Source organism: Rhinoderma darwinii, chromosome 4 (assembly GCF_050947455.1).
Source record: "Rhinoderma darwinii isolate aRhiDar2 chromosome 4, aRhiDar2.hap1, whole genome shotgun sequence".
NCBI lineage: Eukaryota > Metazoa > Chordata > Amphibia > Anura > Rhinodermatidae > Rhinoderma > Rhinoderma darwinii.
In genome coordinates this window covers 306,901,203-306,917,434 of record NC_134690.1, presented here as the reverse complement: position 1 = coordinate 306,917,434, position 16,232 = coordinate 306,901,203, and the positions used below count along the sequence as shown (strand labels likewise).

General features: G+C 44.5%; 1 protein-coding gene across 1 annotated transcript in view; it reads left to right on the top strand.

The window, feature by feature from the left end:
- The first annotated feature begins 3,678 nt into the window (after window positions 1-3,678).
- The window catches only part of TULP4 (TUB like protein 4), a 428,663-nt gene continuing 416,109 nt past the window's right edge, over window positions 3,679-16,232 (top strand). Inside the window, exon 1 of the mRNA XM_075862710.1 lies at window positions 3,679-3,819. The gene's annotated coding sequence lies outside the window, so the exon portion shown is untranslated. The remainder of the gene's footprint in view (window positions 3,820-16,232) is intronic.

Sequence of the window (16,232 nt, the reverse complement as noted above, 5' to 3'; positions counted from 1 at the left end):
GCGCGTAGGCAAAGAGTCCCCCCCCGCGCGTAGGCAAAGAGTCCCCCCCCGCGCGTAGGCAAAGAGTCCCCCCCCGCGCGTAGGCAAAGAGTCCCCCCCGCGCGTAGGCAAAGAGTCCCCCCCGCGCGTAGGCAAAGAGTCCCCCCCCGCGCGTAGGCAAAGAGTCCCCCCCCGCGCGTAGGCAAAGAGTCCCCCCCCGCGCGTAGGCAAAGAGTCCCCCCCCGCGCGTAGGCAAAGAGTCCCCCCCCGCGCGTAGGCAAAGAGTCCCCCCCCGCGCGTAGGCAAAGAGTCCCCCCCCGCGCGTAGGCAAAGAGTCCCCCCCCGCGCGTAGGCAAAGAGTCCCCCCCGCGCGTAGGCAAAGAGTCCCCCCCCGCGCGTAGGCAAAGAGTCCCCCCCCGCGCGTAGGCAAAGAGTCCCCCCCCGCGCGTAGGCAAAGAGTCCCCCCCCGCGCGTAGGCAAAGAGTCCCCCCCCGCGCGTCGGCAAAGAGTCCCCCCCCGCGCGTCGGCAAAGAGTCCCCCCCCGCGCGTCGGCAAAGAGTCCCCCCCCGCGCGTCGGCAAAGAGTCCCCCCCGCGCGTCGGCAAAGAGTCCCCCCCCGCGCGTCGGCAAAGAGTCCCCCCCCGCGCGTCGGCAAAGAGTCCCCCCCCGCGCGTCGGCAAAGAGTCCCCCCCCGCGCGTCGGCAAAGAGTCCCCCCCCGCGCGTCGGCAAAGAGTCCCCCCCCGCGCGTCGGCAAAGAGTCCCCCCCCGCGCGTCGGCAAAGAGTCCCCCCCCGCGCGTCGGCAAAGAGTCCCCCCCCGCGCGTCGGCAAAGAGTCCCCCCCCGCGCGTCGGCAAAGAGTCCCCCCCCGCGCGTCGGCAAAGAGTCCCCCCCCGCGCGTCGGCAAAGAGTCCCCCCCCGCGCGTCGGCAAAGAGTCCCCCCCCGCGCGTCGGCAAAGAGTCCCCCCCCGCGCGTCGGCAAAGAGTCCCCCCCCGCGCGTCGGCAAAGAGTCCCCCCCCGCGCGTCGGCAAAGAGTCCCCCCCCGCGCGTCGGCAAAGAGTCCCCCCCCGCGCGTCGGCAAAGAGTCCCCCCCCGCGCGTCGGCAAAGAGTCCCCCCCCGCGCGTAGGCAAAGAGTGCCCCCCCCCCCGCGTAGACAAAGAGCCCCCCTTCAATGGGTGCGTGATGCGCGAAAAACACCCAAAGAACGGACATGTCGTGACTTTTTTTCAGCGGACATACGCTGGGTAAAAATCACGCACATGTCTGCACGGCCCCATAGACTAATATAGGTCCGTGCGACGCGCGTGAAAATCCTGCGCGTTGCACAGACGTATTTGCCGTTCGTCTGAATAAGGCCTAATAGTGCGTTTTTTAATACGCTTTTAGGTGCGGTTTTTTCATTTTGATGCGTAGGTTTTATGCTGCAGATTTTTTTTTTTTTAACTAGTCAGAAACAATTCGCAAGCAGAAACGCAAGATAAATTGACATGTAGCATATTTTCATATACGCACCGCAGGTAAATTTTTATGCAGAAAATGCGACATGCAGATGAGATTGATTGATCTCATTTACTTTGCTGGTCCTGGTTTACACTGCGGATTAGCCGCACGAAAATATCCGTGACAAATTTGCATGTAATAAGCATCGTGTGAATTTGGCCTAACAGAGGTTTTTTTTTAACTTACCCTAAGGCCCCGTTCACACATGTTGGATTTGATACGGATTCCAATGATATGCCAATGATTCTGCATCCCATGCATGAGGTTTCTGAAACACAGTTCACATGCTGCGAAAAATGTTCCACGTGTATTTTTGTCCACACCATGAAAAGAAATCCACCACAGCAATAAGTAGCATGCGACTTATATTACATGGAAAAGCAGAGGATAAGCAACTTTGAATGACAATGGGACTTAGGCCTTGTTCACACAGTTTTTTGCAGGCAGAAAAATCTGCCTCGAAATTCCTTCAGGCTTTCTCTTGTCAATGGGAGGTCAGAGACGGAAATGGCCGAAGTTAAGGCATGTTACTTCTTTTTCTCACGAGCGTTTTTTTCTGCTCACGGGGAAAAAAAACGCCTTAGTCTCCCCAATAGGAGGTGATTTCGGCTGTTTTTTGCCAGTTTCCTCTGCTACACACTTGTGGCACATCTGCGTCAGAAATCAAAGGGAAAGCTTCCGATTTTTGCTGTGGAAAAACACATTGAACTTTAATGGGAACGTAAGAACGGAGAATTAGTTCTACTTACATCCCCACAAGCGCTTCCCCCTCCCTTAAGGCCCCCTTCACATCGTGTTGTTGCCCTAAGTTTATCGTGTACGTTAGGAAATCTCCTAACGTACAGTATAAACAACGTAGACGATAATTCACAGGGCTCCATTATGTCCTTTTAGGGTATGTGCACACGACCTCTTTTCAGACATAATGGAGGCGTTTTACGCCTCGAATTACACCTGAAAAGACGGCTCCAATACGTCGGCAAACATCTGCCCATTACTTCAAAGGGGTCTTACAATGTTCTGTGTGGACGAGCTGTCATTTTCCGCGTCGCTGTCAAAATACGGCGCTTAAAATTACGGCTCGTTAAAAGAATTCCCATTTTTTCATAGACTCTATTGAAAACAGCTCCAAAAACGGGCGTAAAAACGTCAAGAAAACCGCCACAAAAAACATGAGTTGCTCAAAAGACGTCTGAAAATCAGGAGCTGTTTTCCCTTGAAAACAGCTTCGTATTTTCAGACGTATTTTGTTAAACGTGTGAACATACCCTTAGCCTACGTCGGGCTGGTAGACGTCGATATATCTTATGTTTGAAGGATGGAATAGCGTAGTAGAATTTGCTATTCCGGAGTCCCCAGGCCTCTAGAGCATCACAAGTGCTCTACCCGTGGACTTTGTCCCTGGGGAAGCTCCTGACGTTACTGTCCATATATGTAAAGTGACATCAGGGGATTCTCCAGGGCTGGAATCCCTGGCGAGAGCGTTGCGGTTGCTCCGGCCGTGCACTCTGGCTTTGCAAAGCTTCTGACATTACTTTACGTATATGGACATCGGGAACAGCGCCATAGTCCCTGTGTAGAGCGCTAGTAGAAGGCTCCAGTCCTGTTCATGGACAGTGACTTCAGTAGTTTCCCCTGGGCCATTCCCCGGGCGACGTATCCCACTGTATGCCATACATTGGGATACGTTTTGGCTAAATAGATCAAAATCCAGAGCATTAACCGGTCACTGCCTGCTCCACGGTTTCCTTCACTGTAATTGACATCAGCACCAAAATCAGTTAATGCGTATAACGTACAAACGTGAGTGCCACACTTTCCCCCCGGTAATGGTAATGGGGGGGCAGACATCTTGGCTGTATATGGCCCAGAAATTCCTGATCCATGTCCCTATTAGTCAAAGCAACCAATCAGCGGACACTGAAGATTCTTTCCAGTGCAGTTTAAAAAATAAAATCTGAACTGTCATTAGTCGCCAGGGGCAACAATGTCACCTTTTCTAGTCTTGACAGAGAGATGAATTTCTGATTTCCCTTTCCTGTGGGACGCTCGAAATATTGTACCATAGCGCCGCAAGCCCTCCCAGCAGTGTGCTAAAGGCTGACACAGCCCTGACATCACATCTCTCTAATTCCAGTCACACACGACCAGTGCCGGCAGAGGAGGAAACGGGGAAGTGACAGACAGCCTGGAACAGGGGGCAGGCTTGGGAGCAGAGTCATGTGACACTGATCACGTGTGCAGCGAGCTGGAGGAGGAGGTGAGGTAAGGGGGGCGGTAGAGAGATAGGCCCTGCATAGAAGATACAAGACAGGCAGAGGAGAGCTGCTTGTACACTGAGGTAAAGCGCAAACATGTCTGTTTACGTGTCTGTCCCTCCATGTAACCCTCCATCACCGTGTGGTGCTGCTTGACAGGAGGCTGGACGTCGCTGCAGTTATCCCTTCAGCCGGAGCACTGTACACCGTAGTATTGGGGCTGTCTAGCCATGCATTTGTGTGTGCGTGTATGAGAGCTGCTCCTTCACCACTGCTGTACGTCTGTTGTAATGCAGCGCTTTGCGTGCATTACACTGGAAGCTGTTGCTCTTGGAGCAGGGTATAGGAGATGTGTAGGGCGGGAGTCTCTGGTCACATCTTATCTATACACCATGGTTATTCATTCAAAGAATTCATGTATATATCTGCATGCAGAGCTGGTGATGATGGCACGGAATGCAGTATATGATGCCGTCTTGTTACGTCCGGTGAAGCAGGTTATGGAGAGCTGCTTTCACTGTCTGCTATTGTAAATGGGCAACACCGCTAATCCGTGGTCTGGAGGAAGGGTTGGCAGGGCTTGGCACGTTGTTGTATTTAGGTTTCTGCACATCAGACGTCTGTATATTGACAAGGGACTGAAAATGCCACCTCACTGTGCCCAACCTGAAGACGCCCTGCCCGAATTATCACCCGGATAGGATAGCTGATGATAATGAAATCGAATAATACTACCACGTCCAATTTGTATTGCGTTTTTATTTAGTACTACTTGTATTTGCTTGCACTGTTGATGTGGTTAGTATTCGTATGTATACACAGGATATTCGTTAATGTGAACCTAAAAATGTGCTTATTTAGTTAATAGTTGGGCTTTTATTCCCCCCCCCCCTGTCTTTGTTCTCCACCGCTACTTAAAATACCTTGTTGCTCTTCACCTTTTTGTAAGTCAATGACCGCCATGCAAAATTGCATTTGTGTGAAAAATCCGACAATCCCACAGGCTTTACCAGCTAGATAAATCTATTGTCCTTTGAAGTAACATAAAGTGTTTATTTTTAGTCACTTGTAACAATGGCAAGTGCTACAATCTATACTGTACATGTATTCTGTCATTTTATCATGTACACGATTTACATGGAGGTTTTGTGTTCTTAATGTAATATTCGTGTTGTCCTGAATGATGTCATCCATTGTCTCCTAATGGTAGTAGAATGGAAACCTAGTACGTTTTCTAGTAAATCTGGGCACTCCATCACCATTCTGGGCATGTCCGGTTGGTATCTTTATGAATGCCACGTCTGGTTGCTTTATTTACAGAATTGCCTATTGAAGCAAAATGCTTCCAATGTAGCTGTATATACAAGCTAGAAATAATACCTATTCTAGAATATTTTCTAAGCATTTCTTGATATTGATTTCTTTGAAGATAACGGCTCCCCAAAATATATAGGTATTTCTTTGTCTGTATTTCTTCAGTTGATCTGTGTTGCTTTTGAGTTGTACAAGGGAACCACCAAGCTTACACATTTTCCCTGAAGGAGTGCTATAGTAATGAATGACTGAAGCTTTGTCTATATGGGCACATCTTACATTAATATGGGAGACGTATACAAATAGTGCTCTGTCCCTGTCTGCAGCCAGATATTCCGATATAGGAGCATTACATATATTTAAGAAAGCCCCGAGGGGACAGAGGTGCTACCAGTGTCCTGAACTGCATTAGTCACCCCAGCCCTTTTTCTAGTAAAGCAAGTCCAAATTATGTCAAGTCACCCGCTCTCTACTCCAGGGGTGGACAAAATACTGCAGACCTTAGAAGCCTGTCTAATTATTATTATTATTTTGTTTTTTTGATGGCCAGCCTTATCCACTGCCATTGACATCAATAGACACCAACTCAAAAATATAAGAGGCAGTGACAATTTTTTAGGCGCATTGATTACCTGCCTCCTCGGATTTGTCCAGCCCTGTTTTACTTAGCAATAATCCAAACATATTCAGACTGTAGTTGCAAAGAACTTCTTTGAAAAAATTAATTATGGAATTGTTTACCTTTTTGAGGTTAATATAAAACCTCTATCGTGGTTTCCTCGTGTCCGCAAAATGGTCCAACATTTTTAAAAAACAGCTGGCAATATCCTATTCACAGCCAGGAGTGGATTTAGAACATGTAAAAAAAAAACTTCTTATTTGATCGACTGGAAATGGCATGTGCAGGTTTTCAGTGAATGTTGTGCCCTGAAGTTGTTGTTGTTGTTGTTGTTATAATAATAATTCTTGCATGCATTTCAATGATGATGAAAAAGTTTCACAGGGTTGCACTGTTAACCCCTTCCCTCTTTAGCCACTTTTGACCTTCCTGACAGAGCCTCATTTTTCAAATCTGACGTGTCACTTTTATGTGGTAATAACTCCGGAATGCTTTCACCTATCCAAGCGATTCTGAGATTGTTTTCTCGTGACACATTGCACTTTCTGTTACTGACAAAATTTGCTTGATACATTCACTTTTTAATTGGGAAAAACACCAACATTTAGTCAAAAGTTGCAAAAATTTGCATTTTTCTAAATTTTAAATGTATCTGCTTGTAAGACAGGCAGTTATAACACATTAAATTGTTGCTAATTAACATCCCCCATATGTGTACATTAGATTGGCATAGTTTTTTTAATATCCTTTTATTTTTCTATGACATCACAAGGCTTAGAACTTTAGCAGCAATTTCTCACATTTTCAAGAAAATTTCAATAGGCTATTTTTACAGGGACCAGTTCAGTTGTGAAGTGGCTTTGAGGTCTTTATGTATTGGAAACCACGAATAAGACACCCCATTTTAAAAACTTCACCCCTCAAAATATTTAAAACAGCATTTAGAAAGTTTCTTAACCCTTTAGACGTTTCACAGGAATTAAAGCAAAGCAAATTAGAGATGAAATGTACAAATTTTCCTTTTTTTTTTTTTGCAGAAATTCAATTTTAATTCTTTTTTTTATTTTTTTTGTAACACAGAAGGTTTTACCATAGAAATGCAACTCCGTATTTATTGCCCAGAGTCTGCAGTTTTTAGAGATATCCGACATGTGGCCCTAGTGTGATAATGGACTAAAGCATCGGCCTCAGATGCAAAGAGTACCTAGTGAGTCTTGGGACATCCTTTTCATTAGAAAATATTTTAGGCACCATGTCAAGTTTGAGGGGCTCTTGCGGTGCCAAAACAGTGGAAATCCCCCAAAAGTGACCCCATTTGGGATACTAGACCCCTCAAGGAAATTGTCTAGGGGTATAGTGAGTATTTTGACCGCATAGGTTTATTGCAGAAATTATTGGAAGTAGGCCATGAAAATTAAAATCTACATTCTTTCAAAGAAAATTTAGGTTTAGCTAATTTTTTCTCATTTCCACAAGGACTAAAGGAGAAAAAGTACCGCCACATTTGTAAAGCAATTTCTCCCGAGTAAAACACCCCACATGTAGTTCTAAATTGCTGTTTGGACACACGGCAGGGCTTAGAAGAGAAGGAGTGCCATTTGGCTTTTGGAGTACAGATTGTGCTGGTTTGGTTTCTGGTTGCTATGTCGCAGTTGCAAAGCCCCTGTGGGACTAAAATAGTGGAAACCCCCCCACAAGTGAACCCATTTTGGAAACTGCACCCCTTAAGGTATTCACCTAGGGGTGTAGTAAGCATTTTGACCCCACGGATGTTTCATAGATTTTATTAGGATTGGGCAGTGAAGATAAAAAAAATAATTTTTCTTCAATATGATGTAGCTTTAGCTCAAATGTTTTTAATTTCCTGAATAAATAAAGGAAAAGAAGAATCACAACGTTTGTAAATAAATTTCTCCTGAGTATGGCAATACCCGATATGTGGTCATAAACTTCTGTTTGGGCACACAGTAGGGCTCAGAATAGGAGTGCCATTTGGCTTTTGGAGTACAGATTTTGCTGGACCAAAACAGTGGAAACCCCCCCCCCCCCCCCACAAGTGATCACATTTTGGAAACTACACCCCTCAAGGTATTCACCCAGGGGTATAGCAAGCATTTTAACTCCACAGGTGTTACGCAGAAATTAGTGTGCACTCGATTTTTGCAGAGTGAAAATGGTATTTTTTCCATAGACATGCCAATATGTGGTGCCCAGCTTGTGCCACCATAAGACCGCTCTCTAATTATTATGCTGTGTTACCTGGTTTTAGAAACACCCTACATGTGGCCCTAATATTTTGCCTGGACTATCGACAGGGCTCAGGAATGAGCGAGTACCATTCGAAATTGAGGCCTAATTTGGCAACTTACACAGTATTGGTTCACAATTGCAGGGCTCTGATGTGAAATAATAAAAGAAACCCCTGAGAAGTGATCCCATTTTGGAAACTGCACCCTCAAGTCATTTTATTAAGGGGTGAAAATGCTCATTACACCCAACAGGTCTTTTCCATAAATTATTGCGCTGCGGATGGTGCAAAGTAAAAATTAAAATTTTTCCCTAGATGTGACATTTGAGTGGGAAATATGTCGTTTCCAGCTTGTGCCACTGGAGACACACACCCCAAAAATTGTTAAAAAGGTGCCATATAAGTGGAAGTAAACTGCTGTTTGGGCACGCTGCAGGGCTCAGAAGGGAAGGAGCGCCATTTAGCTTTTGGAGCGTGGATTTTGCTTAGTAGTTTTGTTTGGAATTTCACTGGCGTTTCAGTTTATAATGTGGGGCATATTTAAGCTGGGCAGAGTATATTAGGGGCATAGTGAGGTGGTATAATAGTGGGGTAAACAATAAAATAATCCATAAATATTTGTTACGCTGTCAAGCAATCCTTTCTGTACAGACCGGTGTCTCACTGATAAACGGTGTCCTTATCTCTTATTTGGTCCACACTCCGCACCTTTGCAGTTTGGGGAATTTTGCTGGAAAGTGTTGTCCTGGTATAATACAGGCATCTCCGCTTCCAGCAGATATATTTGAGTCCTCTCCTTCCTGGTGCCCTAATTTTAGGGCCTTGATAAATCGCCTCTTGAAACAGAAGAAATGTTCCCCTCGGGCCGGCACAACTTTGTTTTTCTTTCGTGACTTATTGGAGACTTAACTAATTTTATTTTTTCATAGATGTAGTGCTATGAGGGCTGTTGTTTTTGTGAGACGAGCTGTAGTTATTATTAGTACCATTTTAGGGTACATGCAACTTTTTGATCACTTGTTATCCTTTTTTTTTTTTTTTTTTGGGAGGCAAGCTAATAAAAAAAAAAAAAAATGCAATTCTGCCATAGTTTTATTATTTTTTTTTTTATACAGCGTTCACCATGCGTTATAAATGACATGTTTCCTTCATTCTGCGGTTCAGTACGATTCCGGCGATACCTAATTTCTAGAAATTTTTTTCTGTTTTACAACTTTTTGCACAATAAAATTTACTTTTCTAAAAAGAATGTATTTTTTTTCTGTCGCCAAGTTGTAAGAGCCATGACTTTTTTTCATTTTCTCGTCGATGGAGCTGTCTGAGGGCTTTTTTTATGCGAGACGAGTAATAGTTTTTATAGGTACCATTTTTGGATACATGCGACTTTTTGATCACTTTTTTTTATTTCAATTTTTAGACAGTGACCAAAAAAAAGCAATTCTGTCATTATTTTTTAGGTTGTTTTTTACGGCGTTCACTGCGAGGGACAAATGACATAATTTTTTTTATATTTCAGGTCGTTACGGACGCTCCGATACCAAATATGTATGGTTTTATTATTTTTGTTACAATAATAAATGACTTGATAAGGGAAAAAGTGCTTTATGTTATTACTTGAAACTTTTATTTTTTACAACTTTTATTTTTACTTTTTTTTTTATACTTTTTGTTTTACACTTTTTTTCTTTAGTCCGACTAGGGGACTTGAAGGTCCAACTGTTTTTTATTGATTTTTTTCTAATACATTTCACTACCTATGTAGTGCAATGTATTAGAACTGTCAGTTATTCACTGACAGCAAGCCGATCAGGCTCCGGTCGGGGCCTATTCGGCTTCGGCAGACAGGCCGATGTTAGGCCTCCTGTTGCCATAGTAGCAGTTGTCAGCCTTGCGATCGCATGGCAGGCTGCCTATTTGCTACAAACCACTTTGATGCAGTGATCGCATTGGATTGCTGCATCGAAGGGGTTAATGGCAGGAATTGGAGCTAGCTCCGGTTCCTGCCGATACATCGGGGTGTCCGCTGTAACAAACTGCTGATGACGCCGGCTCAGCTTCTGAGCCGAAAGCTGAGCCAGCGCCATCTTGTCGATAGTATCAGAAAGCCTTTTAGGCCCCGCTGCCGAGCGGGCCATAGGAAGCTTCCGTTGCTGGCAGACCGGGAGGTAAGTATTAGGCCTCTGATCACCTTCGCAGCCACCGGCAACCCAGCCATCACGCAAGTTAATTGGCCGGTTCGGATGTTAGCTCTGGTTCTGGCCAATACCTCAGTGTGCCAACTGTGACATACAGCTGGCACCCGGCGGTGATGGTGCAGGCTCAGCTCCTGAGCCCGCACTATCACCGCGACGTAATGGTACTGCGCTTTGCGGGAAGCCCTTCCCGACAGCGCCGTGTATATATACTGTGGATGTCGGGAAGGGGTTAACCATCCTTGTAATTCTCACGATGTTTATCATCTTTTCATTACTTGGATGGCCTCCTTAGTAAATGCTTGTGTTGAGCAAACAATTTCTTTAACAGGTTCCCGACCGCTGGCTGCATATATATACGGCCAGCGGTCAGGGTCTCTGAAGTCCGCCGTATAGACTAATTACGGCGCCACTTCGGAGACTGCACGCGCGATCGCGTGCACACAGCTCTATGCCCTGGCTGTTGCTAACAGCCATGGGCACTGTGCAGAATGTCAGGGGCCAATATTTTGGCCCCTGAACATGTGATCGCTGTGACAACCAATCACAGCGATCACATGCATTTCTGCATATAAAACCGTGTGGATCGCGTGCACACAGCCCTGTGCACGCGATCGCGTGCACACAGCCCTGTGCTCACGCTGTTACCAACAGCTCTGGGCACTGGGCAGAGTATCAGGGACCAATCTGATGGTCCCTGAACATCTGGTCGCTGTGAAAACCTATCACAGCGACCACATTTGTTTTATTTTCACTTTTCTGGCAGCAAATCTCCTGCCTCTTCTTCTCAAACATTGTTTCAGTTTGAGGAGAAGAGACTCGAGAGAATTGCTGCCAGAAGATTACAGTGAAAAAAAATACAGTTACACTATAAAACATTCTCTGTATAGATAGATTTCTATCGATCTATCTTTTTTTCTATCTACCTTTCTTTCTTTTATTCTATTAGAGTAGGGAGTATATAATTATATATATATATCCACATATATATAGCAATAGCGGTTTATTTTTTTGTTAGCGGTAGTGTAGATCTATATACCAGTTAGTTTGTGTGTTTTATAAAAAAAATAAAAAAATTTGTTTAGTTAGTGTTAGTGACGTTATGGCGAGGAAGTTTTTTAGCGCCGAGGAGGCATACGCCATGCTGTGGTCTGAGTCGGAGACCGCATCAGAGATGGCGCCTGAGATGGAACCTGTTTTAGGTAGTGACGATGACAGCGTCACTTCAGGTTCATCTTCAGGGGACGTTGTCCCTGATGCAGTTGAAACTGCAGAACATGAAAGCGCAGGGCCTAGTAGCGCTGTAGCACGGGAGAGCCTGGTCCCTCCAGTCCAGGCTCTTGGGGCAGGTACCCATACATCTTTTTAGCCTAGAATCCACGGATTTACTGCCACTCCTGGCATAATCGTGGACAATACAAATTTTGTCCAAATGGATTACTTCCATTTATTTATAACGGACGACATCCTAAATCAGATTGTCCACGAAACAAATTTATATGCCACTCAATATATAAGGCAGAAACCTTCATCCACCCATGCCAGAGATTGGACGCCCACCAATTTGCAGGAATTAAAAACATTTTTGGGGCTCACCCTAAATATGGGTATTGTCAAAAAGCCCTCCATTAGGTCTTACTGGTCAACATGACCCGCCCAAGCCACCCCAGTATATTTTGCAGTAATGCCCAGGTCTCTTTATGAGACAATAATGAGGTTCCTCCACTTCATCGACAACGCACAGGCCCCCCCAAGTACCGATGCAAACCGGGATCGGTTGTTCAAAATAAGACCACTGATAAATTCCCTGAATAATTTAATTTATTTCTGCAACTCTACACCCCTGAGCAGAATGTAAGTGTGGATGAATCCCTCCTCAACTTCCATGGCAGACTTAGCTTTCGCCAATATCTACCTTCCAAAAGGGCAAGATATGGCGTTAAGCTCTACAAATTGTGTGAAAGCGGGTCAGGATATACCACCGCCTTCAGGATTTATGAAGGGCGGGACCGCACAATAAATTTTCCTGGATGCCCCCCTGATCTTTCCACCAGCAGTAAGATCGTGTGGGAGATAATGCAGCCTCTGCTTCACAAGGGGTACCACCTGTACTGCGACAATTTTTATTCTAGTGTGCCCCTGTTTAGGCATTTGCATGCTGCAAGGGGGACTCCTGTGCTTAAGCATCTGAGGAATTGCTGGCGGTCAAGTTCAGGGATCGCAAAGATGTGTATGTGCTAAGCACGATTCATACCGCAGGAACAGTGGCAGTGAGGGAAAGAGGGGCAACATCGGACAAGCACAAACCAGTGAGCGTGTGCGAATATAACAAGTACATGGGGGGGGGGGGGTGGATTAAGCGACCAGGTTTTACAGCCCTATTTAGTAAAACGCAAAACTAAAACCTGGTACAAAAAAGTGGCCATTTATTTGTTACAGGTGGCAATCCACAACTCATTTGTGCTCTACAAAAAAAACAGAGACAGACACATACCTGGATTTCCAGGAAAAAATTATTGAAGGCCTCATTTTTGATGTTCAGGACACCCGAGAATGCCCCCAGTCTGAGGATGTCACGCGACTGACTGAAAGACACTTCATCAGTCGTATTCCCCCAACACCAACCAGAAGCAAAGCCCCAGAAAAAGTGCCGGGTCTGCAGAAAAGACGGGCACCGCAAAGATTCCCGATATTTCTGTCCCTCATGTCCCTCGCAACCAGGCCTGTGCATTGAGCTATGTTTTAAAAAATACCACACTGTTCTGCATTATTAGATTTTAGTTAATTCGTTGAAAATATATTTGCCCTACATAACTTTTTTCAATTTTCCCCTGATTTTACTCCAAGGGTGAGGGAGAGAATGGGTGGGGGGTGGATGTCATGGTTGCTTATTTTCTAAAGTTCATCTGCTGAATAGTTCCATTTGCATAAACCTGCAATTTCTTATTTTAGAAAACCCTAAAAAATTAATTCCCATTATACCCCTAGATGAATATTTTGGGATTTCTGATTCAAGAGCAGATATTTTGGAAGTGTTCTAGAAACTCTGAGTTTTGTAAAAGCGATTTGTGAAATAAGCTTCTTCTATCGTCCGCCCTCCTACATCTCTATGTGATAATAAGGCCCACATATTTGGTATACCCATGCACAGGAGAAGTGGAAGAATGTGAAAGGAGATTAATTTTGTCCGTGGTCTATACCGTGTGTGAAAAATACTAGCCTAAACTGACGCATTTGCTAAAAAATTGGTAATTTTATTTTGTTCCATCTTCTTCAAGAAACTTTCAGAAGAAAACTGGACTGTTTAAAAATATGATAAACCCCTTGAAGGAAACCTTGTGGGGTCTACTTGTGTGAATGAAGTCATTTATGGGGTGTTTCTAATGTTTCAGCAGCATTAGGCCCCCCAGAAAACAGTATGCTGCTATAAAATCAAGTGCAGAATTCCTGGACCGAAAAGGCCAAAAAGCCTCCTTTTATGCCAAGCCCTGGCACATGCACGCACAGTGAATAAGGCACACATATTTGGTATCCCCATGCACGGGAGAAGTGGAAGAATGTGAAAGGAGATTAATTTTGTCCGTGGTCCATACTGTGTGTGAAAAATGCTAGCATAAACTGACGCAATTGCTAAATTCTTGCATTTTTTTTCGAATTTTGCCCACTTTAGAGAAAAAAGTAAAAATGATATATACTGACAAATGCCACTAAAACAAAGCCCTATCTGTCCTTTAAAAGGAGTGTAAAATTCAAAGATGAACTTTATTCACCTGCAGAGTTATAGTCATTAAAGAGGCCCATAGCAAAATTGTGAAATTTGCTCTTGTCATATAGCTGTAAAACAGCCTAGTCCTTAACCGCTTAAACTCTGAAGAGGTCGTAAAAGCATATGCACACGCGTTTAGGGCTTATTCACACGGTGTGGTCCAATTGTGCTTTATTTGCTGTGACTTCCCTGTAATCACGGCAATAAACCACAATTTCACAGCACTGTGTGAATAGACCCTAAGGGTATGGTCACACGAGGTCATTACGTCCGTAATTGACGGACGTATTTCGGCCGCAAGTACCGGATCGGACACAGTGCAGGGAGCCGGGCTCCTAGCATCATAGTTATGTACGACGCTAGGAGTCCCTGCCTCGCTGCCGGACAACTGTCTTGTACTGAAAACATGATTACAGTACGGGACAGTTGTTTGGCAGCGAGGCAGGGACTCCTAGCGTCGTACATAACTATGGTGCTAGGAGCCCGGCTCCCTTCACTGTGTTCGGTCCGGGATTTGCGGCCGAAATACTTCCATCAATTACGGACGTAATAACCTCTTGTGAACATACCCTTATATTTATGGACATGCCACTAAACTTGAATAACTCTTGTAAATAATGAATGTACATAAAAGTGCTGCCCATGGGGCTTCTGGAGACCACGCTTGAATTACTGGCTTCACATAGTTTTTACATTTAGTAAATAAGACAAAGACTTGTCATTTGGATCACCATGTGTAGAATTTAGTAAGACTGCTTAAAAATGCCTCCAGCATTCTCTTGTTGAGTCACGCTTCTCATGTTTGACATCAAGGATAGCATTTATTGACTGTTGTAATTTTGATTTTTCAGGGTTGCAGATAAAAGATTGAATAATTGCATCTAAAGAACCCGAAGGCTAAATTTAGACGAACGGGTGCAAAATCGGCCGTGAAAAACGGCTGTTTTTCAAGTCCGATTTGTACCCGTGCTGGGGCTGTTTTCACGGATCCCTCATAGACTTGAGTCTATTGACGCATCACTGAAAACTGCCAAAAATAGGACGTCCTGTTTTTTTACGGGCACTTCACGCGGTTCGTTAAAACAACGGCCGTGTGAACAGCCCCATAGAAATACATGCGGCTGTTAAACTGCCGTCACACGGACTATTTATACGTTAGTTTAACTAAGTCCTAAAGAGTTTTTTTCCGTTCTATTTTTAAAGCTGTGTATCCGTAAATGCATCGAAATGGTCTAAATGTGTCATCGGAGGCCTATCCGTGGCAACGTGTGCTAAACATTTATTTATTTTTTTCCGTTAATGGCTATTAGTTGGATAGAACCGATCCCTTATAATCCCATGCTGATACGGAGTTATACAGTACATTTATTCTCGTTGAGATACACGAAAACCTTACAACATTTTACCCGTGGAATGTCTATTCACTGTTTAAACTCTTCAGTATTGTTAATGTGTTCGTATAAGACAGCACGTCGCCGTCTAAAAAGTATCCCTATGCGCTGTCTAAATGAATGGAGAGGAGTGCATGACGCTGATTGGTCAGCGTCATACACTCCTCTGTACAACGCCAACTTGGTCTAAAGTAAAAATACGCCCACTTGGGCATTAAGCAACTCATTAGCATAAATCAAAAATTGCTAATAAAGTGGTGAAAATAGATCGTTTTTCTAAATAAAAAGCACTGCTGTCCCCTCCATTATAGCGCCGATCTCCTTATGTAGGAGATAGGGCACTTATAATGTGGTGACAGAGCCTCTTTAAATATTTACAAAGAGATATTGTACATGGACATAGCTATGAAAAGCAGAAAGAAAACAATTGTATTCGTAACTACACACGGAGCTAGAAAAGGGGTACAATATTTTAAACATGGTTTTATTGCATCACCAGCCACTGTAGGACTTCCTACTCTATATAAAAGCTTCTCTGAGGTTTTCTGTAAACAACAAGCTAAATCGTTGCCACCTCACAGCCCATACGAGACTGCCATTGACCTGGTCCCCAATGCCACGCCTCCCAGAGGTAGTCTACCCTTTGTCTTTGCACGAGACGAAGGCAATATCTCGTTAGATCCAAGAGAATCTGGAGAGAGGATTCATCCGTAAGTCCTCTTCTCCTGATGGCGCTGGCTTTTTCTTTGTGGGGACAAAAGATGGCTCCCTGCGTCCTTGTATTGATTACCGTGGGTGGAATAATATCACGTTAAAGAACAAGAACCCGTTACCGTTGATCTCTGAACTCTTTGACCACCTACAGGGGCCGAGAATTTTAACAAGACTAGACCTTCGTGGAGCTTATAACCTCAACCGTATCCGCGAGGGAGACGAATGGAAAACCGCATTCAACACTCGTGATGG